This window comes from Cygnus olor, chromosome 6 (assembly GCF_009769625.2).
Source record: "Cygnus olor isolate bCygOlo1 chromosome 6, bCygOlo1.pri.v2, whole genome shotgun sequence".
NCBI lineage: Eukaryota > Metazoa > Chordata > Aves > Anseriformes > Anatidae > Cygnus > Cygnus olor.
In genome coordinates this window covers 26,330,047-26,357,487 of record NC_049174.1, presented here as the reverse complement: position 1 = coordinate 26,357,487, position 27,441 = coordinate 26,330,047, and the positions used below count along the sequence as shown (strand labels likewise).

Below are 27,441 nucleotides of genomic sequence, written 5' to 3'. Positions count from 1 at the left end.
CCTTCCCTTCCCACAGCCCAGTTAGACAAGTCAGGCTCTAGTCTGACCTTCCTCTGCCTCCCTCACCCCTGCATATTTCCTGCTAACATTCGCCATGGCATGAGAAAAATGCATGGCTCCAGTCAGAAGTCTGTGCCTGACCCACACCTGCCCACAGATCCTTCTCAGATCCTGTTCTCAGAATCGATTTTCTGTAAACGTAGGTATTTCAGAAAGCTTACAGCTTTCACGTGGCCTTCACCCATGTCACTGCAGAATTAGTCTACAATCCTTTCCACTTCCTAGGATCCATGAAAAATGATGGGGATTTGACATTTATATCTGGATGGCTTACAAGATACTTCTGCATTTCTGAAGAGCTATTGAGCTCGGGAAGCAATTGTCAATGTAAATTACGTGTAACTGGAAGATTTCTCCATCCACCCTTCTCTGAACATCTGGGCAGATCTTCAGCTGGTGTAAATCAGTGTAGCTGTGCTGTTACTCCAGCTGAGTATCTGGCACATATATCTTATAGCTCTTCCAATATTAAAAACACATTCGCTTTTTACGTGAGCTCAAATATTTATATAATATTCTTTGGACAATTTTACTTTTTGGTGGAGATTAGTCTCCCACACAGAGATGGGTGCAAGTAAAATGGCTGCAGCCTTTAGCATTTACTCAGCTCTTGCTTTCTGTGTCCCTTCTGAATGTTGTTTGCACCACTGTTTTTATGATGTGACATGCACATGAAAAAAATCCTCATATCAGAAAGAACTGACAGGGGACCAGAAGCTGCTTACAGATAAAATTCAAAATATGAGTTTAATGCCCAGTTAACTAAAATAATGTCATTTGAGTTACACAGGTGCCATTCTAGAGTTTAAGAGAAGAATCTGTACATTTCTAAACTGTGTGCCAGATCATTGTATCAGAATACCTCCATTACCATCAGTAACGGATCTATGTTCCCTTACATCAGAGGATGAGCTGGCCACCTATGGAAGAGTATTAATGGGATTAGTCACAAAATTGATCTTCAGTCTTAGGCCACACAAAATTAAATTTAAAAGCTCTGTTTCACAAGAATATCTCAGTGCCTCTGAGGAGAAGATACAAGCTCTGATGGTCTCCTGCAGCAGCCTTGTCCCCATAGCCATGCAGGTAATCTGGGGAAGCTTTTTTCCCCCGGCTGTGAACTTCTGAATCAGAAGATTTTTCTCCTGACTTTCACTGCTTTCTACATTATTTGATGACCATCCTTTGAGTACTAGGGCAGACTTGCGTGATGGCTTCTGAATCTTGACTGCAGTTCATCACTGTTTTTCACAATGGTTGCTGAAACAGCTCCATGTTAACTACTACATAAATCTCCCATTTCCCCCGAATGCAGACAGTTTGGAATCCTCTGCTGTGTGACTATAGAGTTTTTTCTTCTCATCAGTCACACTAGAAAAGTTATTAAAAACAGGGTTTTTAATAAACCCCAGAAAGTTATGTATTTCCTGTACATGCCTGGCTAGCAAAAGACTCCTTTTCAAAAGTGCCATATGCAAAGCTTATATCATCTGCCAAGGAAACTATACCTAAACTCAGAGCAGCAGAAGTAAGTGAACTAAAAGAAGAACCTGTGCATATTTCCTTTACCAGCCAACCCCCAGCTGCTTCAGACAAATGACTAGGAATGAGATTTCTGCACATCTTTAAAGCCCACAGGATTCCTCTGTCAGCACTAGAAAGAATCCTATTGCAAAACCCCTCTCCATCTTGTCTTGTCTGCCTACAGAATGAGCTGGCTAAGAAGCATGGCTTTCTTGGTCTGTCACAACATCTGGAAGTCATATTAACACATCCAAGCAGATGAGAGCTGGAGACCAGCGAGTTATGTAAAGAATGAACGTGTCTGCCCAACCCTCTTCCCAGACACCACATTATCATGAGGGGAAATAAATGGAGCCCAATGGGGGAATGCAGGTGCGAGAAGAGGATGGCATTTGTACACATCTCTACACCACCTTCATCATATCAAAGACCCTGCCTTTAATTTGTGTTCAGAAGGACAACTGAAATTTCATACTACTCAAATGTGTATGTTCCCCTGCAGCAGGCCAAGGGAGATATAGGGAAATGCAATTATAAATGACTGGTGGGGCAATAACTCCCAATCTTCATTTTTAGCTCAGCAGCTGAGATAAAGAGTGGTCTATTCTACAGAAAGAGTTCACTACCCTGATAGCTGTAGCTGCACTGAAGTTGCTGGTAGCAGCATCGTGCCTTGCAAATAGAGCCCTGTCTGGGCACAGTATTTCTTCCTTAGTGGTTATTGACTAGCAAAATGCCCATGTTTTCCATACTGCCTATTTTCACCACACTGCAAACAGACACTCCAATGTGAACCGCTTATCAGCAGTGCTCACTTGTTGTTGTTAATATTTCATCTTTTAGGTCACCAAAGAAGTGTTGCCAGCCTTGTCCTACTGCCTGCATTTTCAGACCACCAGAGCAGCACTGATCACAGCTGCCAGGCCTGAGACACTGACATGCTCAGAAACATCCTATAAATTCTAGCCCACCATCTGATGTGCAGTTTGATGAACAGATGGCACTGATGAAATACCTCTTGAATGCACCAAATATTTGCGTGTAAGTCCACGCATCAGAGCCATCCAACAAACTGGAATATGCTATTGCTTCGCTGACCTTTAACTGGTGTGAAGTTGAATGCCACATTGTTCTCATACTCCACACGACAACCACTGAAATGCACGATGGGTCTGCTACTGTAGTTTTGCAGCTCTCCACTAAATGTGCCATTTGCCACTGCCCTGTCATCTAGCAGTGCCTGAGTGACATCTCTGGGGGTTGGTGGCTGCTCAGAGCAAGGACGGTTGGCTGGTGAAGGCAGGAGATGCTAATCTGGTTACTTGCGTCACATCTCCACTGGCATGATGGGGGTGGTGAAGACCCCAAGGGCACACAACCTGCAGGACTGGCCAGCTGAACAAGACTAGGACATCTGCCCTGGCACTGACACTGCAATTTTGAGTCCATATGGGAACGCTAAAACAAATAAATGCATAACATTGTCCTCAAAGCTGTCCTTTATTTGTTTAAATAAAAATAATTTTAAAATTTAAAACAAAACAAAGCCCTGCAATATAGTTGTGATCTTTAAAATACTGTCTTTTGGCTAAGGATAGTTTAGGGTTCAGGTTATTCATCAATGGCCTTTGGAGGATTGGAGGGACACGATAACATGCAAGTTTGGGACATCCTGCCCCCTGAACTGCCATCTCTGAAACAGAACTGAGAGCAGCATTTGGACTATGTAGCAGCCATACCCTCCATGAGATTTCCTGGGAAAAAGCACATCGAATTGATTGACTTACAGCACAAAGATATTTCCCCACTCACAGCTGCAGTCACAGAAAAGGGAAGTACCTCATTCCCGTAGGTCTCACAGAGAGCTGATTGCTGTTCGTGAAGAGCCCTTGCACATTGACTGCTAAGGCAAGTGGCAGGCTGGACAGCCAGGCCGTGGTGTGGACAAATGGTTCTGCCCCTCGGTAGGATGGGTCATCCCACATTTGTCCAAGACCACTATAATCTAGTAGAGAATAATTTAAATTCTTCCTATCTGAAGGAATCAAGGAGTTACTTCAAACACAGATATAGCCCCCCACGCATGATCCAAAAATGCAAAGTGGAGGAATTTTAAAGGCATCACTCAATGGCAGCTACCCACATCTAGTTACTGCATGGGATTCAGCTCAGGCGCCCACCTAAAAGGAATGAGGGCCAGAACTTCAACCTATACCTTAAACATCAGAGATCAAAGAGCAACCGCTGCATAAAACTCAATAAATTCCTTCAGTCAGATGAGGGACAGGCTGGTCTTGGTTCGATACAAACAGTTGTAGAGCTTTGTTGCAAACTACAACCACACAGGTATTTCATTTGTTTTTACCCTTGACTGTTATCATCTCCCCAGAGCTGGCTCAGGCAGAACCAGGTCAGTTGGTTCCAGTCAAACCTCTGGGGAGGGGAAGGAGGAGGGACCACTTATTTGCACTGCTAAGCAAATCCAATCTTTCTATCACCATCTGCCCTGCTCTGTTGCTAGATGGGTTAAAAAACTGCATAGCTAGGAAGAACAGAAATACATACCCCACCCAGCCTCCCTCCACTATATAGCTGCCATAATCGAAGGTTAAAAATGAACTCTGGCCAATGAGATGGAAATAAAGAATAAACATGCAGAAGCATCTGAGATTTACTACTCAGATATGACTATTTTCCATGGGATTTGACTAAGAATTCCTGGCAGAGGAATGGAAAGCAAATCTCACTCTGTCCTTTGAATGGAATGGGGATTTTCAGGTCTTTCTCTGGCTGAGTAAGTGCAGGCATGTGCAGCTTTCTGTGGACGTTAGCAGATGTAAATACCATGTTCAACAGTCAAAGGTCCGGCATAAGCTTGCTGCTTTCAGAAGGTCTGAGGTTTAAAAAAAGCCTGTAAAGACAGCAGGAGCCTTCCTTGTCTCAAATGCCTGATCCAAAGCCCACTGAACCAGCAGGTTATCTGACTATGGATGGTTTACTCATTCTGAGCACAAGGATTTTTTGCTGAATTTGGTTATGAAGTTTGCAGGGAATATTAGAATAATTGGGGCTAAAAGGTGAGTTTGCCCTCTTCCCCTTCATTTCAGCTACACAACTCCAGGCCTTAGCAAATTTCAGCTATACAGCTGAAACACACAAGAGATGTCTCTCAGCAGCCACAGATATGTATAGCTCTCAGTATATGCCAAAACAAAATTTATGTAGGATCCATTGTTAGAGCAATAATCCTTTCCCAGTCTGGGAACACCACATCCTAACTGACATGTCACACATCCTTAATTAATCCCCTTATAATTAAATGGCCTTCTCATGCCACTCCTGGCACCTGAGCCAGCGTCTCCACAAGGTGCCACACTAAGAGGCATGGATGCACCAGCCTGCTCCAGAAACCCCAGCCCAGCACAGCCTGACCTCAATTCCCACACACATTCAGAGGAAAGGCAACTCAGCCAACCACACCCAGAACAAACCCAAAAAAGGGACAAAGGGATAGTGTTTGACATTCCTTCTTCCCCTGAAATACTGCTTCTAGTACAACCCTTCTGCTTTCCTGCATCTTTCAGCACCCCTACAGCAGCAGAGCGGGGCTCCTGCTGAGAATGGGGATGCAGTTACTGGTGTGGTGCTGATGATGAGACAACACCTCCGTTTCCTGGGTCAAGGAAGGGTAGCTGGGATTCCCCCAACTCCACTGTCCCTCCTGGTTTTGTACACCTGTGAATGATCCATATTATTTTGCTATACTGGAAGGACTGAAGAGAATCGCTCCCACCAGTTAAAAGCAGGGCAGAAGAGTCACATTGCAGCGTGGAGATGTTTAGTCCATAAGGTATTACAGAAAGTATCTGCTGTTGGAGGGGAACCGGTAAGAAGCCGGGAAAACACTAAATGGCCAAGAGAAAGCACTGCATCCTAAGCTGACTGCATTCTGCTTGAAACCCAGAGACCCAAATCCTCAACTGGTGTAAACCAGTGAGGTCCAGTTACATCACCCCTATATCTAACCAAATTCAGTATATTCCCTGAGACTGCATCGTGCTTGGCAATAGCCCCTATTCTATATGCGCTCTCAGCTAGCACAACCCGCATTCAAAGGATGAGATTTCCAGCCAGATCATTGTCTGAAGGTTGGGATTTGGAGGTGGCTCAGCAAGTGAAACATACCACATGACTTCAGATCACAGCAGTGGTCAGAAGCAGAGCCATACACTCTGGCTGTGCCTGAGGAAATCCAGAGCAAACAGAGCAAGCAGGCCAGACCTTGCTGAGATCAGCAAAGTGAGGCTGCAGCTCTGTCTCTTACAGCGCACTTAATACGTGGCCATCTGGGTACTTCATGAAAGGAGAGGGAGGGAGGGTAGAGAGACTGCTTAGCTGCTTTTGCTTGAGCCATGAGAAATCTTCCACTCTTATCTCCTTCCCCAAATTTAAAACCTTAACACAGCTAGTGCTATCAAATTGCTAGTTCTAGTGAAGAAGTGTTGGACAGTTGCATCTCAGATTCACAATTTGATCTAAAAACTGTTCAAGCTCCTAATTTTATCAGGGCACACAGATTTCTATTAGGACCCTAAATAGCTTTGTGAAGTTTATTTCAAATTATTTATTTTCAGACCTGTTGAGCCAAACATGGAATTAAATATCCCTTTCAGCCTTCATTCAGATGGCTTCTCTCTCAGTTGCGGTGGAGCTATTTAGTTTCAATGGGGCATAGAAGGAAATTCAGCCAGTGGCTCTGATCTAGCCGCATCTGGGATTCCTGCACAAATTCCTCACCTGCAGCAAACTCAGTTTGGATTTCCACTGGAACCATAAAGTCATGCATGCCACAAAAACCAAACTGAGCAACAAGCCTGCCACACCTCCCACTGCCCATCTGCCAGCTTTCATAGACAACATATTTGCTTGGGACAACAAAGATGTCTCAGGAAGCAATCAAATGAGCCTCCTTCAGCCTTTGGGTTCAAATCACCATAATTCTGTAAATGTATGGACTGAGTTCAGGCAGGGTGTGGTCTGAAAGCAACTGAGATTCAGCTTCAATATTTTTATAAACTATCTGGATACAGGACTCAAATGCATACTAAGTAAGCTTGCAGATGACACTAAATTGGGAGGACCTGTTGACTCACTCAAGGGTGGAGAGGCCTTGCAGAGAGATCTGGACAAATCAAAGGGCTGGGCAATCAGCAACCACATGAAATTTAACAAGAGCAGATTCTGCACGTGGGACAGAGCCATCATGGAAACGCATAGGCTGGGGGAGGAGAGGTTTGAGAGCAACCCCACAGAAAGGGATCTGGGGTGTTCTGGTTGACAGAAAGTCAAACACAAGTCATCAGCATGCCCTGGCAGCCAAAAGGGTCAGCTATACCCTAGGGTGCCTCAGGCACAGACAGCACAGCTAGCAGGTCGAGGGAAGGGATTGTCCTGCTCTGCCTGGTCCTGCGGCCTCACCTCAAGGACTGTGCGCAGTTTCAAGCACCACAATATAAGAATGATATAAAGCTACTAGAGAGTGTCCAAAGGACGGCTACAAAGATGGTGAAGGGTCTGGAGGGAAAGACGCATGAGCAGCAACTGAGGTCCCTTGGTCTGTTCAGCCCAGAGCAGAGCAGGCTGAGGGGAGGCCTCATGGCGGCCTGCAGCTCCCTCACGAGGGGAGCGGAGGGGCAGGCGCTGAGCTCTGCTCTCTGGGGACAGTGACAGGACCTGAGGGCACGGCATGGAGCTGGGACAGGGGAGTGTCAGGCTGGGCGTTAGGAAAAGGTTCTTCACCCAGAGGGTGTTCGGGCACCGGGACAGGCCCCACAGGGCAGTGGCCACGGCACCAAGCCTGCCAGAGTTCAAGAAGCATTTGGACAACGTTGTCAGACACATTGTTTGATTTTTGGGTGGTCCTGTGTGGAGCCAAGAGTAGGACTTGATGATGTGTGTGGGTCCCTCCCAACTCAGGATATTCCATGATTCTATGACTCAATGGACACATCAGGACAAAATTCACTTCCCGCAATCCTTAGTGGGAACCATTCCTCAGCTCATATGCAAGAGACAGCCCTGGCTCACTCAGGGGAGCTGACACCCTAATTCTGCTCCCTCTCTTCCTCCACACCAGCAGTTCTAGCAGCTCTTCACACTCTGGCTCAAACTGGTCCCATTCAGTGTCACGGTCACCTCTTCCAGTTTAATTCATCTTGACAAAAGCAGCGTTACTCCTAAATTACAATAAACCAAGAGGATTTTCTAATGCTGTAAATGAAGAACTAATCCAGGTTCTACTCTTCCTTCCCCAGAATTAGAAACATCAGACAATGTGGAGCTGAACAAAGGAAAAGAGCACAAAATTCAAGGACTGGTTCATTATAAAGAGCTGCCAGAATGTTTTGACAGAACTTTAGAAGTTATTTTAAACACACGATAACCAGATAATCCTTGGTCGTGCTCATTGATATTAAGTTTATTTAACCTCAGCCAGGTCACAAGACAGCTAGAGCATCAGTCCTCAATTGTTCCTGTTGGCATCCAGCTTCTGCTCGAGTCTGTGTCCTCAGGGACACCTCTGTGTTACTCTGTAGTGGGTTTACCCTGAAGTTAGGAACTTTTATCCTCATCTGTCTGCTGTACCCAATAACAATTTTATTCCAGCACTACTTTCTTTGTGATGTTTGTAACATAAATTCAGTATTAGTAGGTGTTATGAAAACAAATGTGAATGAAAACAAAGATGCAAAAAGCACTATGTTTACAGGTACTATGAGAAAATACCTGGAGAATCTTCTTCAGTTTTAATGTGGAATAAACCTTGAAGTTTTCACGAACATGCAAGGCTTTGTATAGCCCAGACAGCAATGCTTTTGGGTTGCACTAGAGCAGATGGGGTGTGTACAAACATTTCCGAGGTGTATCATCCTGTCTACAACACCTGCTCCACAGAAGATAGAAATTACAGAATTATAAGACTGCAAGCTTTGGATAGACATAGCCTACCCTTCTGATCCCTGACAGTACTTTTTTTTTTTTGCTGTCAGCCCAGAAGAGCCAAATACATCTTTACAGCTAGGATTCCTGAAAGAAGAAAAAAATCACTTCAGTATATGATAAATTCCTTAATATAGGATGTCAGTATCATGATTACTGCTTGACAGACGGGAAAACTGAGAAAGAGAGGTCATGCCTATCCATGTTTGAAAAAGGAGGTTTGAGCAGTACAGGCTCCTACTTGCTTGCCTTCGCTATCTGTAGAAAGCCCAGCTGTCCTTGCCTGAGGGCACAATAAGCTGCTGTGTGTACCTAGGTGAATGGGAACATGCATGCCCTGGAGGATGCCTAAGGCATGGCTCACCAGATGGATGTACAGCAAATGAGGATGGCCTCAAGGCACACATTGCAAAGCAGACAGCCCATAGACATCTGACAGGCCAGTTCTGAGCTAAGAGATGGACTTCAGCCTCCTGGTTCTGTTCTGACTGTATCCTTTTGTCTTCCATTTCACAGGCAATTAAAATATCCCCCCCCAGCTAACCTAGAGTGATCGTCTTTTTAAGATACTGATATTCACTCTGAAGATAATGGTTCTTTATCAGCTAAGAGGTGGATCAGAGTATCCAGTGCCCACAGTAGCCATATTTTCAACCAACTGAATGACAGAGAACAAAGCAAGGGATGGTTGCTAAGAACATATCCTCTGTACAACCAACCCTCATAATGGGTGTATCATGGAAGAGAACTTAGAGAAAAGATTAAGCTGTACCATGTTATGATGCATTTTCAAGTGGGATAAGAAAGTTTTTATTTGTTGTTTTCTAATGACAACATACCTAACACCATGGTATGTGCTACATTACATGGTGACAAAAACTGGGCCATTGTACAGTATAGAGTTCTCCAAGTGCTTCACACCACTTTAGCCCACAGATTGCAAAGATTAGAAGATGTGAAGAGTAGTTAAAGAGCTCTGATTGACATACAACACATACCAATATCCACATGCAAAGTCTAAAGTCCTACTACATAAAGATTCATCAAAGCTTCTTCAAGCAGCATTCAATGCTGGGTTTGAAGGACATTTTGAGGTTTTCTCTACAAGACAAAGATGGAGGAAACCCATGACAACTGTAATCTGATCACATTGGTGTACTGTAGAATGGGTTTACCCATGCACAGTGAAGATGGTACTCGTACCTGTCATGTGCAGGCTGGGATAAACAGAATCATCTGCCTCTGAGCTCACAAGGATCATCCTCCATTGGGCTTTGTAACATCTGTTGGTATTGAAACTGCTAAAAACTGTCACCACATGAACCACTTGAGAAAGGCTAGGTATCAAAATGCCAGCTAGCAGGAGCAAAGACATCTGTAAAAGGTAGAGTTTGATGTTTAAACAGCAGAAGCTTTCTAGATATTCTAGATATTTCTAGATATTCTGAAAGAAATTCTGCTGGTGGAAGAGAGTCAAATAACATACTCATTTCAGCTCCAAGCAATGCTCTTTACGTAAGTCCCTGCTGGATAGGCTACAACGAATTGCTCATAATTGACTATGGGTTTGCTCTGGAGGCACTGAAGGCACAAAAGAAATCAAACTCTACCAGACTTCAGTCCTACCTGTGTTAATGCATGGAACAAGGACTCCAGTGCTACTTAGAAACTAATATTATTGAGAAACAGACGTTTCATGCAAGTTGCCAGTCCTATTTCCTCGATATAAAGTGCTAGAAATGTGTGCATGACACAGATGTCAAACGTGCTACAGGGCTTGAAAGTTCATCTGGTGTCAACAACTCTCATTCCTTGGATGTGTTTTCTCCTTGGATGAATCATCCTGGACACAAAGTCCTAATTATCCACCCCAAATCAGATAATGGTCTTCACCTGGCTGCAACAACATACTAGCTCTTTCCCACATTGAACTCATCAAATTACCAGTGATTCACCCACTACTGTATCTGGTGCAAGTCCAAGTGTAGAGGTTACTCTGAATCAATTCAGTGTTCAAGAAAATTAAAGAAGAAAATTACTCCTGAATTGGAAGGGCAGTTATCATAACAGTATTCACTTAATTAGGACAAAACCAGTTAAATTCTACTGCAAGAAGTTAGTCTTCTTGCTCCTACACATCTACTTTACCAGCTTGACCTTCACTATTTCATCCACAAAGATGCCAGCTTTTATATTACTTTGGGTGAATTTCAGAAGGTTGGGTTAAACAATCCAAAAAAAAATGGAAAGCTTGGACAAGCTATTTGACCTTCTTAAGTCTGCAAGGCCTGATACTAAGTACTTAGTCATTTACATTTCCAGCCAAAAGCAAAAGCACACAGACCTATACTGACAAAAAACAAGTGTGGAGAAGGGAACGCAACGGTTACTGGAATTGGTTACAGCAAGCCACCACCATTACTTATGACAATCAAAGTGAGATTTGCACACTGAAAGACATGGGTGTGACTGCTACCCAAGTCAAAGGGCTTTTCCAGTTGTTTTTTGCCCCAGCTTTCTTTTCCAAGCCAACTCCTTCTTTTTCGGAAATTGCTCACAACTTTCTTCAAGGATTCCTTTGGGAGGTGAAGTTTTCTAGGCTAAGATTCAACCCAAAAGGTTTTAATTTTAGCCAAATTGATTTGACCATTTTTGAGTGGTGAAGGAATGGAAGAAAATACTTTTCCCATATGTTCCAGTCAGTGGAATATGCTTGCAGAGAAAAAAGAATCCTTGAGGAGACGGAGGGGGAGAGGGGCTGAATACCTCTAAAGGATAAAAATATTCCCAGACACAACACCACCATGAGCTAAGCCCCAACCTTACGTCAAAGAACACAGCAGCAATGGCATTTACATTTACACCAGCTGAATATCTGACCCATAGGAATAGAGAAGAAAGCTTTCTATTAAAATTTTGGATAGAACTCGTCAGAATCTAAACAACATGGAAAAAGCCTTCTATGTTAACTCCCTTCTTGTTATTTTTTTCAAGATCAACAGATAACACAGTCCTATGCATGAAGAAGCATTGCTGCAAGCCCTGCCTGAACACAAGTCCCCACAGCAAGACACCTCTGCTCAGACCTTCAGCAAAAGTCAGAACCTCCCCAAAGAATCTGAGCTAATTAGCCATGAGGGCTCATTAATGGCTGTGTGTTCCCACATGCTACTTCTGGCAGCTCAGCTGGTCAACCTCTCAGTCAGACCAAGCCTCCCCAATCTCCACCTGTGGAGGCTGCATTGCCTCTTAGCTGTATTGAAAAAACATGAAGTCCAGGAAGAAAATGAGTAAAGTCAGTGGCAAACAGTTTTCACAACTAGAGTTGCCCAAACCTTAGCACTTCCAGTACCTGGAAAAGATGAACCTCAAAACTGACAGTTTCTACTTCTGACCATGGAAACTCAAGAATCTATGCTGACAGATGACCCGCTCCATAGTGCTGCTTAAGGCAGAGCTCACAAGGCTTGAAACATCCCACAGCAAAGAGATCCGGGTCTCACAAGAGACCAACTGCACAGCGTAAAGCCTAGAAATTCAAAAACATAGTAGATTTCTTAGCTTACTCTTGATAGAGCCTCCAGGGTTTTCCAGATTCTTGGTTTCACATGTCAGGCTCGAGACACTCCAGTTTCTTCAGCATCCATGAGGTTTTCATTATGTTACCTTGAAGGAGTGTATAAAAAAGCCCTTTAGTCACGAGCAGCACACTCATTTTTATTTAATAATATCATTATTATCGTTAAATACCTATGCCGTAGGTATGTGCAGAAGATCTCAAGAAGATTGCTAGGCATTTTGTGAAAGCCTAAGTTGTCTGCCTCAAACAGCTTACAATATATAAAGGTGAACATCAAATAAAGAATGAATTAGGCAAGAATATAAACAGAGCTACATAAATTTATATCATTTTGCAGTGTAAAAAACTATATTCATGCTAGCTATTACTTGTGAATTAACTCCTTCAGTACCTCCACTTGGCTGTTTCTAATCTGCTGGTTCTTAATCTCTGTATTTAATACAGACACAAACCTTGGAAGGAAAATAACCCTTTTCATATTCCATTTCTTACACTCTCCTTTGAGCACCTGCTAGAGAGTTCTAGTGGACACAGGCTCCTTATAAGTGCTTAAGTACAGGTGGAGGACACTGAGAATGATTGATAAGCATTTGATAGGACACAGGTGAGTTGGGAGGGCAGACCACCAGATAATGAAGAAAGGAAAAAAAAAAGAAAAAAAGGACACAAAAAAAGCAGCAAACAAGTTGTGAAGGACTGAAAAGCAATCCTGAGACCCTCACACTTGGTGCAGATATAGAGACAGGAGCAATAACAGGAAAGAAATGCAAATGGACATAACACCAACACTCTAAATCAGCAGATTTTTCTAGCAGTGATCCAGCTTCCATATCTTTAGCAGTAGTAGTCTGTGGAAGGTTAAATGAGAAAAGGAAAGGTGTAAGAAGGCTGGAAAGGACCAGGAAGATGAGAAATGACAAAAGGAGGAGGGAGGGCACTTTGAAGATAATAAAAATCTCATTGGGAAAAAGCTGTGAAGTTTTGTTAGAGATTGTTTGTGTGTAGCAGGAAAGACAAAAGTGTCACATAAGCTGAGAAGTAGTTGTTTAGTAGTCAGGAAGATGGTAGAAAACCAATAGGTTGGTACTTTAACTCCCAGGAAATCTTAACTGTAGGTCAAGGATGATGAATAACCTATTTATATTCCACACCATGGACCCCTGGAGACATGAGAGTCTGTAGGAAGAGGAGATTAGTCTATACTCCAAAATATTTCTCTGATGGAACTATATCTCCAAGGAGAAACTAATGATGACAGGTTACCAAAACAAACAAACAAAAAACCCTCTTGCTAGGACAGTTTAGCCTGAGTGATATAACCTAACCAAACAAAAGGATTTTTTACTGTCTTGCTTTTTACGCAGTAACATTTGCTAGCACAACTCCCTTGGATTTGAACATTTTACCCTTCTGTCAAATCCCTATTGTTTGTTCGCTACATAGGTAGGTTCTTTCAGAATATACCTGTCCCAGGTCCCAACCCTGCAACAAGATCAGCGAAGTGACATTCTAGGAAAGGTTTCCTGTATTGCAACCTGTTAATTTACCTGCTGTTGTCAAGTCTCAATGATCAAAGGCATGAGTCATGCCCTGCAAAAGCTGTATGTTTAGGTTGAACATGATGGGGTTTAACACAATGTTAGGTAATAAACATTGGGCTTCTTTTTAACTGCCTTTTGTTTAGGGTTGCCCATTGTACAAGTAAGAACTCTGATTACAAATAAAGCTGATTTTTTTCAGCCTGGGAACTGCAGAGCCCCACCCAGCCGGGAATTAGCTCTGCATGTCCCTGGAGCAGAGGTGCTGCGATGTGCACCTAAGGCAGCACTTACAGCCTGGCCGACCAGGCAGCCCTCCAGGCCCAGCCACTAGCTGGGACAGCGGTACTGGCCACACAAGGGAGAGACCCCGAAGCTGAAAGCAGTATAGTCCATTTTTCCAAACAATTAGAGGATTCTTGTGACTGGCTCAAGGGGTGGTGGCTCCGGAGAGGACCTGGAGCTCCCTCTGTGACCTTGGCTTCTTGTAGACCCTACAGTGCTGTGTCTCTGTGTTGGAGTTCCCTATCCACCAAAGGCATAATTCTACCCGGGTCCTCACTGGTCTCTTTCAACTATTCAGAGCAGCTGAATAGTACATAAAACAGGTTAGGGTAAGAGCTTCATCTGTAAACGCCATTCAAACGTGATTATAAATGCTCTTTCATTTAATTTGACAGTATATTTAATTTGGGGTAAAAAAAAAAAAAAAAAAAAAAAACAGCCAGTACTAAACGTGCCATGGGCAGTACTTTGTCACTTTATATGTCCTTATGTCTTGTGAGACACAACCTGTCTCTATAAGAACTGTTATAACTGTGATCCTTACTGTGACACATCCTCTGAAGACCTCAAAAGTCTCTAAAAAAAATACTGGCTACCGTGAAGCTTTGTGGATTTCCCCCTGAAGAGGAAGCAGAAATGGAACCCATGAGTGGTTCAAGTTGCTGATGGGGCACACTCAGCATGCCCCATATTTCTTAAACTACCATATGTCAAGGACTGTGTTGACCATAGAGCTTCTGAGATCAATCCTAATATCAAACAGATGTGGAGAAAATCTCTGGTCTGGATTTCAAGACTTCACCAGAAGGGAGCAGGAGAGGCCTGCAGAAGAGCTCCAAGTAATGTATGCACTGTGGACAGTGTTGTCCTGCACAGAGCCTGGCTTTGCTGTAGGTGCATCACAGCCAGGCTCCCAACAGATATGACAACTGCAGGAGTAAGAAACCTGACCAACATCATTTTGTGACCTGGGAAATTGTAGCTTTGCATTTTTCCCTATGTGTGCAAGGTGCTTGCCTATAAACATGCTGGTCTGATGAGGACAGTACAAGTTTTCCCCTTCCTTTCCCTCTGCTAGTGTACTTACAGTTTATAAATGCACGTATGCTGGTAGAGTTCAATCTTATGTAAAAGGAACATAAATTAAGTCCAGTTTCACATACTTCTATAATTATATAACTGTACCTATGCTAACTGGTAGGACAGGTTAAGACCAAAATAGAATTCTACCCTTTTCCTACTGACATGGTCATATTGGTCCTCATAGCAAATTTGCAGTCGAGGACTGAGAAACTAAGTCTTAACTGATCCCATGTAAAGGATAGTAAGAAAGAATCTAGTTTTAATCGTATCTAGTTAGGAGCAATATTTCAGAACATGTTGAGAAGAAAAAATATTAAAAAAAGCAAGTACAGAAAACGAAACTATTCCCAAGTGCTGAACAGCTTCCTAGACAGCAGTTCATGAACCCCTGTCCTGGACACAAGGCTCCAGCTGCTGGCTGGCTCACAGTTGCAGAAGCAGCCCTGCAGCAAATTTTGCAACTGGTTTCTTGAAGACCAACATTAGCAAAATATGCAATGTAAATATACCAGTCCTCAGCTGCTTGGAGTCCTGCTCTTACCTACCCTCATCTGGCAGCAGCCCCCCTCAGAACATGTGCAGGGCTACCTGCTGGAGAGTAAGTGTCCTACATGTGACATTGACAAAGTTGTGTCAGGGTTAAGAAAGGTCTGTGATTTCACATCAGGCCTAAATTCAGGGTCACAGTTTGTGGGAAGGCTTAGGACCAGGCACTTTTCCCCAAATTCTCGTATCACCAATAGTGGATGTAGCAGCTGAGAAACCTTGGACACCCAACTCAATTTGGTTGCACGTAATCCACCCACACCTGTAGGAAGCCTGACATGGTGGACATGAAGAGTCCATTAAGCCCATCCTCTCCACGGGTGAAGGTTCAGGTTTATAAGCTATCGTGAGTGATTTGACTCAAAACCTGGATTTCCTGGACATTTACTCATTTGCAAGCTGATAAAGGAGTTAAGTAGGAGAAGTGGCTAACCTGGGTGCAGGTCCCTTCTCAAGTCCAACAGCAACCATCCCTGCTGGGTCCAGCAGGAGTAGCCGTGGACATTTACTGCCTGTCTGCCTGCCTTCACTCCCTGGCTCAGCACTGGTGCTGCCAGAGTTTACCTGGAGCACATAGATGCCCCATACCTGCTCCGGTGCAAGACCAGCACACCACTGCCACCAGGCTGGGGGTGCCCAGAGGAGACAGAAGTCCGTCCTCAGCCATGAGAGCCGACTTTGCACCAAAGTGGTGGAGGAGTGCCCACAAGTCCAGGCTCTGGTGTGGCAGTGGAGCCCATCCCCAGCAGAGCTGCAGGTCAGATGTGCGCAGGCAATGCCTAAAACCCCAGACATCTGCAGGAGCATGGGCTGGAGCACTGTGGGCTAAGCAATGCATCCTGTTTGTCCCTTAAACTCAAAGCATGGCTAAAACTCATCAAGCTTTCCTAGCAGCTGGTTTATATACACAGAACGCTGGGTGTTGATGTTTACAAGACCCAGAGCTCATTTTGGCTCTTTTCTATGTAAAAAGAACAAAACATTTAGGTACTTTCCATCTAAAATAACTTTGCTCTTGCCCTTTTGCCTCAGCCATGCAAGAACAAGGGCTGTGTGAGACCAGGAGAAGGGAAATGCTTAGAAATCCTGCTCGTTCAACTGCTGCTGTTCCTTGCTGACATTTAGCCCAGACAATATGAGCACCACCCTCAGCTACACCCAGCTGGGCTCAGTGACTTCACTGGGAAGCCATGGTGTGCCACGGCTGTAACCAACAGCAGAAACTGTCCAAATATTTCTGTGTGGAGCATGAGATTGTTTGCTAGACTGAAATATTCTTTGCTCAGTATATTTCGAGTGCTACATAAGTTGCTTTAGCCTTGCTGCACCATTCCTGGTCTCAGGGATATCAGGATGATAATCAGGACAGGGCAGATGAGCCAGGAACCTGGATTCCCTTCCTGGTGCTGCCCTGAGGACAGCTGTCACCTCTGCTCCTACCTTCTCCTTGGGGAGGAGTGGCCTTCACACTGCTTTGTAGGGCCCTGCAAGCTGGAGATGAAAGTGCAGGCTGAAAAGCTGGCTGCTGTAGTTGCTTTCACTTGTCACTTTCAAAATACCCACTGCAAAAGGGGATGATGGTGGGTCACAGAGGGGCGTTTATGGGGGACATGGGGACTAATGAAAGGAGCAAGGACTTGGACTGCTGCTCTGCTGATGAATCCATATCATTTCAGTGCTGCAAATCTCCTTGTCTCTGAAATTAACCTGGATAGCTGAAATACTGACTCAGACCGAGACATGTTGAATAGCAAGACATGGCCCTAAGTGAGGGATGAAGTTGGAAGCAGGGGTCGCCTCCCCACCAGCCACTTCTAGCCAGGACCAGGCTTAGAGATCTCAAAGCCAGAGCGAACAAGCCACCAACCCACGCGCCACAGGAAGAAAACCCCATCCACATGGTTAGCCCTGTGACTGCCCAACTCCCCAAACTGCCCCAGCCCAGATATTTCTCCGAGGAGCCTCACACCTTGGTGGGGGTTTGGATCACACTGTGACAACCTGACTGCCCACATGCAGATGCACAGGTCCTGGCCTCGTTGCCTTTGCCGTGCCCATCGCAAGGGCAGGTTCTTTGCGGTGAGAGCCAGCAGCATATCACAGCGTGCACTGCCACGCACAGAGCACCTCTCAGCCAGGACCTCCAGACAACAAAGCCAGAGCTCCTTGCGAGTAACAGCCAGTTTTGCTTGCTTGGTCACTGAAGCCCTGCTTTCAGTTCTGGCCAGCCTCGCGTACACGGAGCGGTTCGTGTCGCAAATACAGGGCAAAGATTAGCCTGCGGTGCACGCCTGAGCGCCAGGCCTCCACATGCGTTCCAGCCTGCCTGTCCAGCGAGCGCCTCCCCTCACAAAATACAGAAATAAATTTTAAAAATTAGCAGCCAGAATGTCCTAGTTAATGATTAAGCGGTGACAGTTGCACAACTTCCCCGGGAATGTCTGTTTTGATGGCTGCAGTACGCTGGCAGGCAGGAATGGTAAAAAACAGTCGGATGGCGAGGAGAGGACAGGGCCTGGGTGTCACAGTGGTGACAGCAAGGTCTGTCAGGAGACGGGCCGTCCTTCGATGTCAGGGGGCTGGTGTCCCCCCTAGCATGGCTCGGCCCCAGGCTGCAGAGATTTGGGGTGCAGGGCTGCTGGCAGGTGGCCCCAGCAGGGTGGTGGCCCCATCAGCAGCAGGGGAGCACAGCATCACTGTGTGCTTTACGCAGCTGGTTCACTTGCAGGCACGGGTCAGCGCGAAGCAAATGCAAACCTCATGCCTCAATGTCCTTATATATGCGTTTAAAAGCACACAGTACGCTCATAAAAGGGCCGAGTCTCCAGGGCTGACTTACAAGTGCCAGACAAAAATCTGTCAAGATTGATGAGCCTTTTTTTTATGGCGTTCGGCACGTCCGACATTATGCTGGACTTTAAAAAGCTCTGCAGGAACAAGGGCCATTAAACATCTAGAATAAATAGAGTCAGATAGAAGTTCAGACACCCAGCTGTTCGTTTGCATGCGCAAGTCCCGTACTTGGAAATACAGTAATCTTTCAAGTCAAATTCCTGGAAAGATTAGCCTAATGCACAACTCCCAGATCCCACAGCTCATTAGAAGAGACTCCGATGCAACACCTTCCGAGCAGTCAACGCATGCCCTGGAAAGGTGGCTTCTTGCAAGCAGTTGTTGGAGACAAAAGTCTGCCTGGCCTGGCTGGTCATTGGGTCATTTAGGCTTCAGAGATGTCACCCAACCACAGACAGCATCCACCCAGAGCTTAGGGTGACCAAGAACAGGGAAACCTAATGCTCCCACTCAGAAATGGATCAATGAACTGATTCATAGAGATGATGATCCCTGACTGCCGCTGAAAAGTTGGCTTGAAGCTGAGACAGGGAGATGGTCCCCCTGGCAGCAGTTGGGAAGGACCATTTTCAGGCAGACTCAGACCTGCAAGCCCAAAAACTGACCCATTTTTCTTGTGCTAAAGAAAACACAGGTCTGTGGATGGATATTTGCTGTAAATAACCCATCTCGCACCATACAAATACCTGAGTACCTCATAGCCCTTCTCCTTCACATGAAAACAACAGTGCTGGATCTCACCTGTCAACCAACAGCTCCTGTCAGTGGCAGAGCAGGTCTCTCAGATCTGTGTGTGTCTACATGTGAATGTTCCTTTCAGGATTTTGCAAAAAACTTGCAAAAACTCCCTTGTGTCTTCCTCTATGTTTATTTGATTTGCTAGGATGAGTGATGCCAGTGGAAGTCTGAGAACTCAGTTTCTGTACATGGTTGTGTGCCTGAGGTCTCCTTCCTGCTTCTGTCTCCTGGCACGTGGATCACAGAGGATTGATCTGGTCTATCTGGTAGCTCCCCACCACTCAGGGATGCTTCGGGCTGGTCTGAAGCCTGGCACATCTCCACATGTACCCTGGAGTGATTTGGGTTGTAGTAAATTCACGTTAGCCTGTACAGGGCTTTCTGAATGGGGACATCCCCACCCTTGTGAGAGGACACAGAGGATAAGCCACAGTCTGGTCACCGCAGGAGTAGGGATGGTGCTGGGGGAGTTGCCAGGATAACTGCAGTTTCCCTGAGGAGCAGAAACAGAGTGACAAACCTCAACAGGAGTTGCAAGATTTGGGGATTCTCTCTAATTTTTCATTCAGGGAGAAGGTACTGCACCTCAGCCATGCCTTGGCCAGCCATCAGACCCTTCCTGACTGAGACTGCAAAAACACATCATAATTAAAAGCAATCATCATTCTGGTTTCCAGATTTCTTTTCCAAGTGGCTTCAGCCTCTTCCATGTGGAAGCAATACTTGGAAAACCCTATCTTTGCACGCACTGCATGCCTTTCTAACCCAGGAGAGCCCCACTTCCAACTGTTGTCCGTGCTGGGAGCCCCAGCTAGCAGCCACTGCTGCAGCCTGCAGTACTGCACACCAGCTGCTCTGCTCTGTGGTCACAGGGATGAAGTCTGAGCTACCATTGCAAGGGCTGGTAGGTGCTGATGTCCACCACGAGAGCTGGTAGCATCTGTTCCATATGCTCCACTGCTGGCTGACCGAGCTGGGACAATGAGTGGCAAGCACCATTTGCATTCAATAAAAAGTTACCTCTTCATCTCAGGAGAGAATGATCAAAACTAGGATTTTTTTTCCATTCTTGTGAGTTCAGGGTTTACAGTACTTTTTAACAGTGTCATGTGACTCATCCAAGTGTTTGAAAAGTACTTTTAACTTTTTTAATTAAAAAAACAAACAAACAAAAAAAAACTTTCCCATGTTTTGAGTATTAGGCAAAAGGATTTCCCCTTTCATTTTTTCTGCCAGCACAATTGTGATTTTTTTTTTTATAAACCAAGAAGAAGACTACTGAGTACATTTGCCAAGAAGTAGAGTACAAAAAATCTGTACATCTACAGCGTTAATACCCTGAGACTTCATTTCTGAGAAACATTCAACCCTGTATTTGCAATAGGCTGATGTCTCGTAGAAAGCTCAGGGGGCAGTTCTCCATCACATACCCCCATCCTCTCTGCAAGGCACACCCCTCTCCCAGAGAGGGGAAAACAACAAAGGAAAACACACATATGAACCTCTCTCCCCAGAGAGGATCAGAAAGGACCACCAAGGACAGAAATATTTGGATATAATGAAGAATATTGTGGCCTAAGACCTGCAGAATATAGCAGAAAGGAATAAACTTCAATCATCAAATTTCAAGCATCTGGCCCACTATGTGCTTGGGTCTCTCCCCAGGACTGACCGCTGGGCAAGGTATACTGAACTTTGTAAAAGGCATGGCTGAAAAAAATAAAAATAAAATAAAACAAAACAAAAAGCTAATATCCTAGTGACTCAGATAAGTTAAAGCCAAAAAGGAACCCTTTTGATTGTCAGTTTTTTTTTTTATTTATTGCTTTTTCTGCTTAAAATAGTGCTTCAGTCTAAAACATACCTTTCAGCAGAGACCCCATCCAGTAGTTACACAAACACAGGTAATCAATGACATCAAGTGGTAATTTGCTTAATCACCTTCCCAATTAAAAGTTACGCTTTATTTTTAAGTTCCAGTGCCTCTCTTTGGCTGGCTGTGGGCACTTTGTGTTAACTGCTCTCTCCAGAAGAGATGGCATGTGCTCTTGGTTCTGCTAGTATGTAGGTGATAAAGTCACCTCTGAGCCTGACCTACCATAAATTATAAAGGTAAAGGGAGCTTCTTGCACCTCTTACAGTAAAGGGAGGCTTCTTGAATCCCAGTGACATTTTGGGTACATTTTTTCAGTGCCCTTTTTTTTCCTACTTTTAAAATGCTCTAGAGGTGAATGTACTCTGCCAGTATCAATCTTGCCAATGCCCGATATAAGAAGCATAATCCAGCTGAACAGACAAATGGGTGAGAGAATAAAAGCTACAAATCTACTGAAATTTTGGTCCCCCGTTTGTCATTTCACCACCAGTGAAACAGTTGCAGCCAACTTCCAAAACCACTATTGGTGCTCTAAAACCACACTTCAAATACACCTCCAGTTGTTTGGGCCGTGACAAAAAGAGCACTATAAAGAGCATAGTAAAATATAGTATAACATAAGATAATACAGTATAATTACTAGAATTGCAAAGATTAATAACCCACATTTAGAAGGGCCCTTTTTGATCTTTGAGTGCCAACTCTTAATCTTCTAACAATCACTTAACTTTATGGTAGTGCCACTATGTCTATGCTACTGCGTGTGATTTAGTCTCTCATACAGCCATATACAAGAGATTATGTTTTGGTTACATTTTAACCGAAGTAAAAATACAAGTCATGCAGTTGCTTCATACGTGGTAGTGTCTCATTTGTGCAATGTCATCGAGGTGCCCTCTGCGAGCTCACATGCCTGTTAAAGATGTCTCTGGTGAGCTCAGTGTAACAGGACCACTGGTAACAAAGCAGCTATTAAAATTGTTGTGGATGTCTATAACACAAACCACATTAAATCACAGAACCCCAAGAACAATCTTTTCTAGGTCATGGATACATACATTTGAAATGACTGTTGGTTCTACCCTCAAAAATCTTTGCAAATTCTAGAAGTATCTCATAAAATTTGTATTTCTCTGACCACTCTGGCAGGGGTTTCAAGTCTGTGCTTCGTATCATCCCTGAGGAATTCATGAAACTTCAAACTGCAAGTTTTTCACTCTCAGCCACACAGCATATGATCCTAAATGCATTCCTTTTTTCCCATGAGTACAGTATAGGAACCAAATCAAAATAATTCACAGCTTGCACTTAGATTAGAAATTAAAGGCAAGCAGGAGCAACAACCAGACTGACAACACACTAATCCCAACAAGACGATCTGACGGCATTACAGGTAAGGTTTCTATGAAGGAACCTGCAGGAACATGCACTATTCCAGAAACTCTCTGCAGAAACTCCAGCCTTTGGCTTGGCGTGTAAACGTCCCTACATGTAAAAATTGCTGTCAGCATGCATTGGTGATGAGCTGAAGTCGAGAACATCAACTGCAGACCACCTTTGCTGGGGAAACAGATCGTTTTATACAGTGCATGTAATGAGGATCCCACGCATGTGTGAGTCCCCAACTCACACACGTGCTATCAGAAACATCACTGGTCACCTCCGTAGCCTGCTGTTGTTCACAGCTTCTCAGAACAGCTTTGAGTCTCTTTGAATGTGACACATGAAATTCTGTTCATGGGGGCTTAAAATGTTAAAACTAGGATAGAGGAGATCTATTTCATAGAGGATGTTTATGTTTATGCTCTGATAGCGATTGCATATTGCAGAATAGATGGATTTTCAAAGGTAGATATTCTGAAATCCTTCAAAAATGAGTGCCGGCCCCTTGTACAATGGGCACTGTGATAAAGGAAAGATAACATTTTCCAGTCAGTGTCAGCACAGGCACACTGCATAAACTCACTCAAAAAATAAAACAGAAGAATTCCACCAATAAACTTCAGATTAGCATATCTCTGAGTAGTTTCCAGCTTGTCACTGAAAGAGCAAACAGGGATATAACACTGAACAAATGATCAAAACATTAAAATGTTATATTTCTGTAGATAAATCTTTGACTCTTGAAAAATAGAGTCAGTGTTATTCACAGAGAGCTATATAAATGAAAGCAGCACGTATGTGTGCACACAGGTGTATGCATTATCATTGTGCACAAACATTCAGTATTTCCTCAGCCAGGTTGGTCTGAGTGTATGCCGTTCCCGTCTCACTATCTTTTCTAAAGAGCATTCCTTGGTTTCAAAACAGTAATACGTTTTATGGAAAACTGGATGCAACCAGTTCAAACAGGTTGAAAATTACGTCCTTTCTATCAGCAATCAGTCTCTTGCAAGGAAAGCTAAAGGGAAATGATCCTTGAAACACCACTCTGGGTGGCTATGGAAATCCTTTTAATTGCACACTACTCCCAGCAGTGACAATAAGTAGATACTACTTGCCAATAACTTTGATTGCCATCAGTTTGGGCTGCTATACTTTCACACATATAAACTGCATCTCAGAAAACCCATATATAAAAGCATGAGCAGTTGTAAACGTGTCCTCGGCTAACCTCAGATGCAGCTACCTCCCACAAAGCCAGAGGCGGAAGCAAGCTCACCGGAGTGGGACAGGTATGCGGGGTTCAGGCAGCACGGCCACGCAGCTTCCCCTCCTGTTACACACACCGCACGTCACCCCTCCTACAGCAAAACCATGGGCACTTTTCCACAGCTGACATGGAGATTTGTAGGTATGAAATCACTGTAATCATCCCATCAGGGCATTTTCTTTGTAATAGGCATGTACGCCATTTTATTTTTACTGGCATGTCACTACCTTGAAATACTGGTAGGAGAAGAATGATGGTGCCTGACAGCATACCTCAAGCTGGGCGCTCAAAATCCTCAATCACTTGCCAGTTTAGACCATTTCAGCTGAGCAGACACACCAGAGAAGATGAGAGAAACGCAGAAGTAGCCAACAGAACACTGGTTCAGATGGTCACACCAGTGCCCGCTGTCACCACCTGGCAGGGATCGCAGCACCACGCAGTGGGCAGGGAGTACATACACACAGCTACAGTGACATGACAAAACATCATGCCTAAAGGCTTCCAGCAAACCCTAAACTCTGCAGGCCAATCCAAAACTGGGCAGAAATCACACTGGTGTTACCAGGACTTTTTCCAAAGGAAAATATTATATGCATGCATGTATGTATATAAAATATCACTAATTAAATTTAGAAACTCGGACCTGCCAGGTCAAACACTCCAGCCACCCACTATTTCTGCAAACTGCTTGAAATGAAACTAAAGGGACAGACATTCATGTCCGCTCCCATCCTTTGCCAATTTACTTTGCTCAATACAGCAATAGTGTACAAACAAGCCAAGTTCCTACACTTGCCTGTGCAAAACAGCCCTTCTGTTGTTCTAGTTGTTCTGGGTGTGCTTCTCTGCTTCTGAGCTGCTTTTAGTTAATTTCCCTTGATTAGAAGTCACCAGAGATGTCAACCAGAGCTACAGAGGATACCGCTGGAAGTTCATCTATAAATTATTTATAAACAAGATTGGAAATCTCTGTCCTATAACATGAAGCTCATATGAGGTCTCCTCCTATTCTGATCTTTCACTGCATAGAGGAAATGCCTCCTTTTGTGTTATTAGTGCCTTCATACCTACAATATTTCTAGAAGCAGTGTTGTATCCACACTTATTTCAGCATGTAAGTAAAGTGAAGCACATTAAGCAAGGCAGTGTCATTTACTAAGCCAGAAAATGAAGTCCATGTTCACTTGCTAAGAGTTTCATCGTTCTCCTCTTGTGTGGCCAAAGTACCTTCTTCCACTATTTATTTTGCTTTTGTTTGCAAAATCCAGCTCGGCTTGACTTTTGACAGTTCTCCCTCTATCCACTGACCTTCTGACCTCTCTGCTACATATGTCTTAGCCAATCCATCCTTCCAGTCCTTGCAGGCTATTTACTGCCATGTAACTTGATTACAATGACCAAGGTGACGAACAATAAACCCATACGTTTACTTTGACTGGTAGATTGTATAGCATGACAGATTTTTTCCTAGCATGTGTGCGAGAGCCAGCTCTTCTGAAGGAAGGATCACGAGGTCAAGGCTAAGCAAAATAAGAGGAAACAAATGACTAGCAAATTCATGATGAAAATCCAGTAAGTGCTGGTTCTCTTAGTGTCAGGTTTCGCTAGATTGACAGCGAAGGTTGGACAGGCTAGAGGAAGTATTGCAAAGAACAACTAATTTTAGCAGCTGACTACAGAAAGAGGATCCAAAATATTTTCTTAGTAGTACAGCATCTGAGAACATCCCTTTCAGCAACACCTTGACGCTCAAGTCTAGACAAACAGTTCAGACCAGGTAAGACCAGTCACGTTTCCATGTCCCTCTTCACTGTTACTGATTTAAACCACTCAGCACACTGATGCCAAGTGGCAAGCACTGTCAGAGAAGCTTCACTCCAGTGGAGGAAACTAAACTGATGTCTCAAATCAAAGATTCCTGCAAAACATCTCCGATTTTTAGCCAGTCATAAATTAACTGAAGAGTTGAGAAAAACGTAAGAGATTTCTTTGCTACTAAGGTAACACTAAATGCCTGCCTTCCCTCCTTCTTCAAGCAAGGAAAGATTGCATCAAGGTGTGTTCACCGCAGGCCTCTGTGCAGCTGCCAGTCCCGATGCTCTGTTGAGTTCTCCCTACCCCAAGTATTTCCTATACCACATGCTGGCACCTTATTTATAAAGGTGCAGTCGAATTGCGTGCAGATAGGTTAACATCACCCAGACCTTGCCAAATCCTCCCTTCCTGCTCCCTGTGGCCCTTCCAGCTCCCTGCAATCCTCCCACCCGCAGCAAAGATAATAAGGCACCATAAATTACGGGCTCCACGCTTCCCTGCCTGCTGCCAACAGATGCAAACCGTGGTGACACAGGAGCTGCCTGAGCAAGCACGGGGAGAGACAGACCAGCCCTACAGCACGGGGTGGCACACCATCTCTTCCAGTTGTGCTGCTTCTTCCTGTGCCAGCTGAAGTAGAGGTGATGGAGGGAAGACACCGCTCCTCACTGCAGAAGGGACTAACAGGAGCTGGAAGACAGGACTGGATCCACTCTAACAATGGGAAGCAGAAATGCAATAATGACATATAGCAATGACATGAATGCTTCTTCCAAATATTTCTAATGGTTTTGGGGTATTTAGTGGGTGCATAAAGATGATGTGCTCATTCTTTAATTTAAAAAGACCAAAGAAGGTAACCAAAGAGATTAGGGGGAAGTATACTTTTTTTTTTTCCCTCCACAAGATTTTGCTGAAATCAATAAAACTACAAACACATTTCCACTTCCTCTTGGCACAGAACTGTGGGATTCTGAGGCTGCACTTACTCCTTTGAACACCTGCAAATGACGCAAGAGCAGCAGCATGGGGAAAGAAACATCACTAAAACAACTTATAAGTTCACAGGGGAGGAAACTTTGGTCCATGACAAGGATTTAAGAGGGAAGAGAGGAAAATTAACAAAGAGCAGTCCCTGCAATACTGGCCGGCGACCAGGCGGTCACTCTGGGACAGTTCTGCTGTGCAAAAGGCACCGCAGCATGGGGACACACTCTGTACCTGCGTGTTAATCCTTACCATAAACCATCACATCTCAGAGGTTTTACTGGATAATGCTTCTGTTTATGAGGCAATAACCATCTTCTGGCCCAAGTAAATTTGATAACCATAGGCAGAGGAGATTAATGGATAATGCTATTACTGAGCAAACAGAGAGCGCTCCAGTCATTGTGGCTGTGGCTAGCTACTAAAAATATCATTTGCTCTGCCCTCAAACCATACATGCACACAGGTTAAGGGAAAAAAGGCACGCAAGAAACAAAGGAGCCAGTGACACCTCCAGGTATCAGGAACCTGTAAGTGTTTTCTCTTCCCAAGCCCTGGGGCACAGGGGAGGCATACAGTACAAAGGCATCTTCTGTTCAGCAGAGGTACTGCTCCAGGATCTGCCCTGACATTTCTGCAGCCATCTCAGATGTTTCCCAGCCTCTGCTTCCCAGCTGAGGCTGAGCGTGGGCACAGCTCACTGGAGGTGTGCCCACACCTGCCGCAGGCTGCTGCTTGGCTCGTGCTCGGCACTTGGTGTGCTTTACCAGAAGCCATTAGGTAATGTTTGATAGGGAGTTTCTTTTGATTCTAGTTCGATTTAAGGAAAAGCCATCAAAGTGTTTTGGAGGATACGGGAAGTTTTGAAAAGAATACCAATGGACAAAGCAAAACTAGCAAA

General features: G+C 44.4%; 1 long non-coding RNA gene across 1 annotated transcript; it reads right to left on the bottom strand.

Moving 5' to 3' along the window:
- Positions 1-9,371: 9,371 nt before the first annotated feature.
- On the bottom strand, positions 9,372-12,250 carry LOC121072485. The gene is made up of 3 exons (XR_005821257.1): positions 12,150-12,250; positions 9,787-9,958; positions 9,372-9,684 (listed from the first exon to the last, which is right to left on the bottom strand). It is a non-coding gene; the product is annotated as an uncharacterized LOC121072485 (long non-coding RNA).
- Between the last annotated feature and the right edge of the window lie 15,191 nt (positions 12,251-27,441).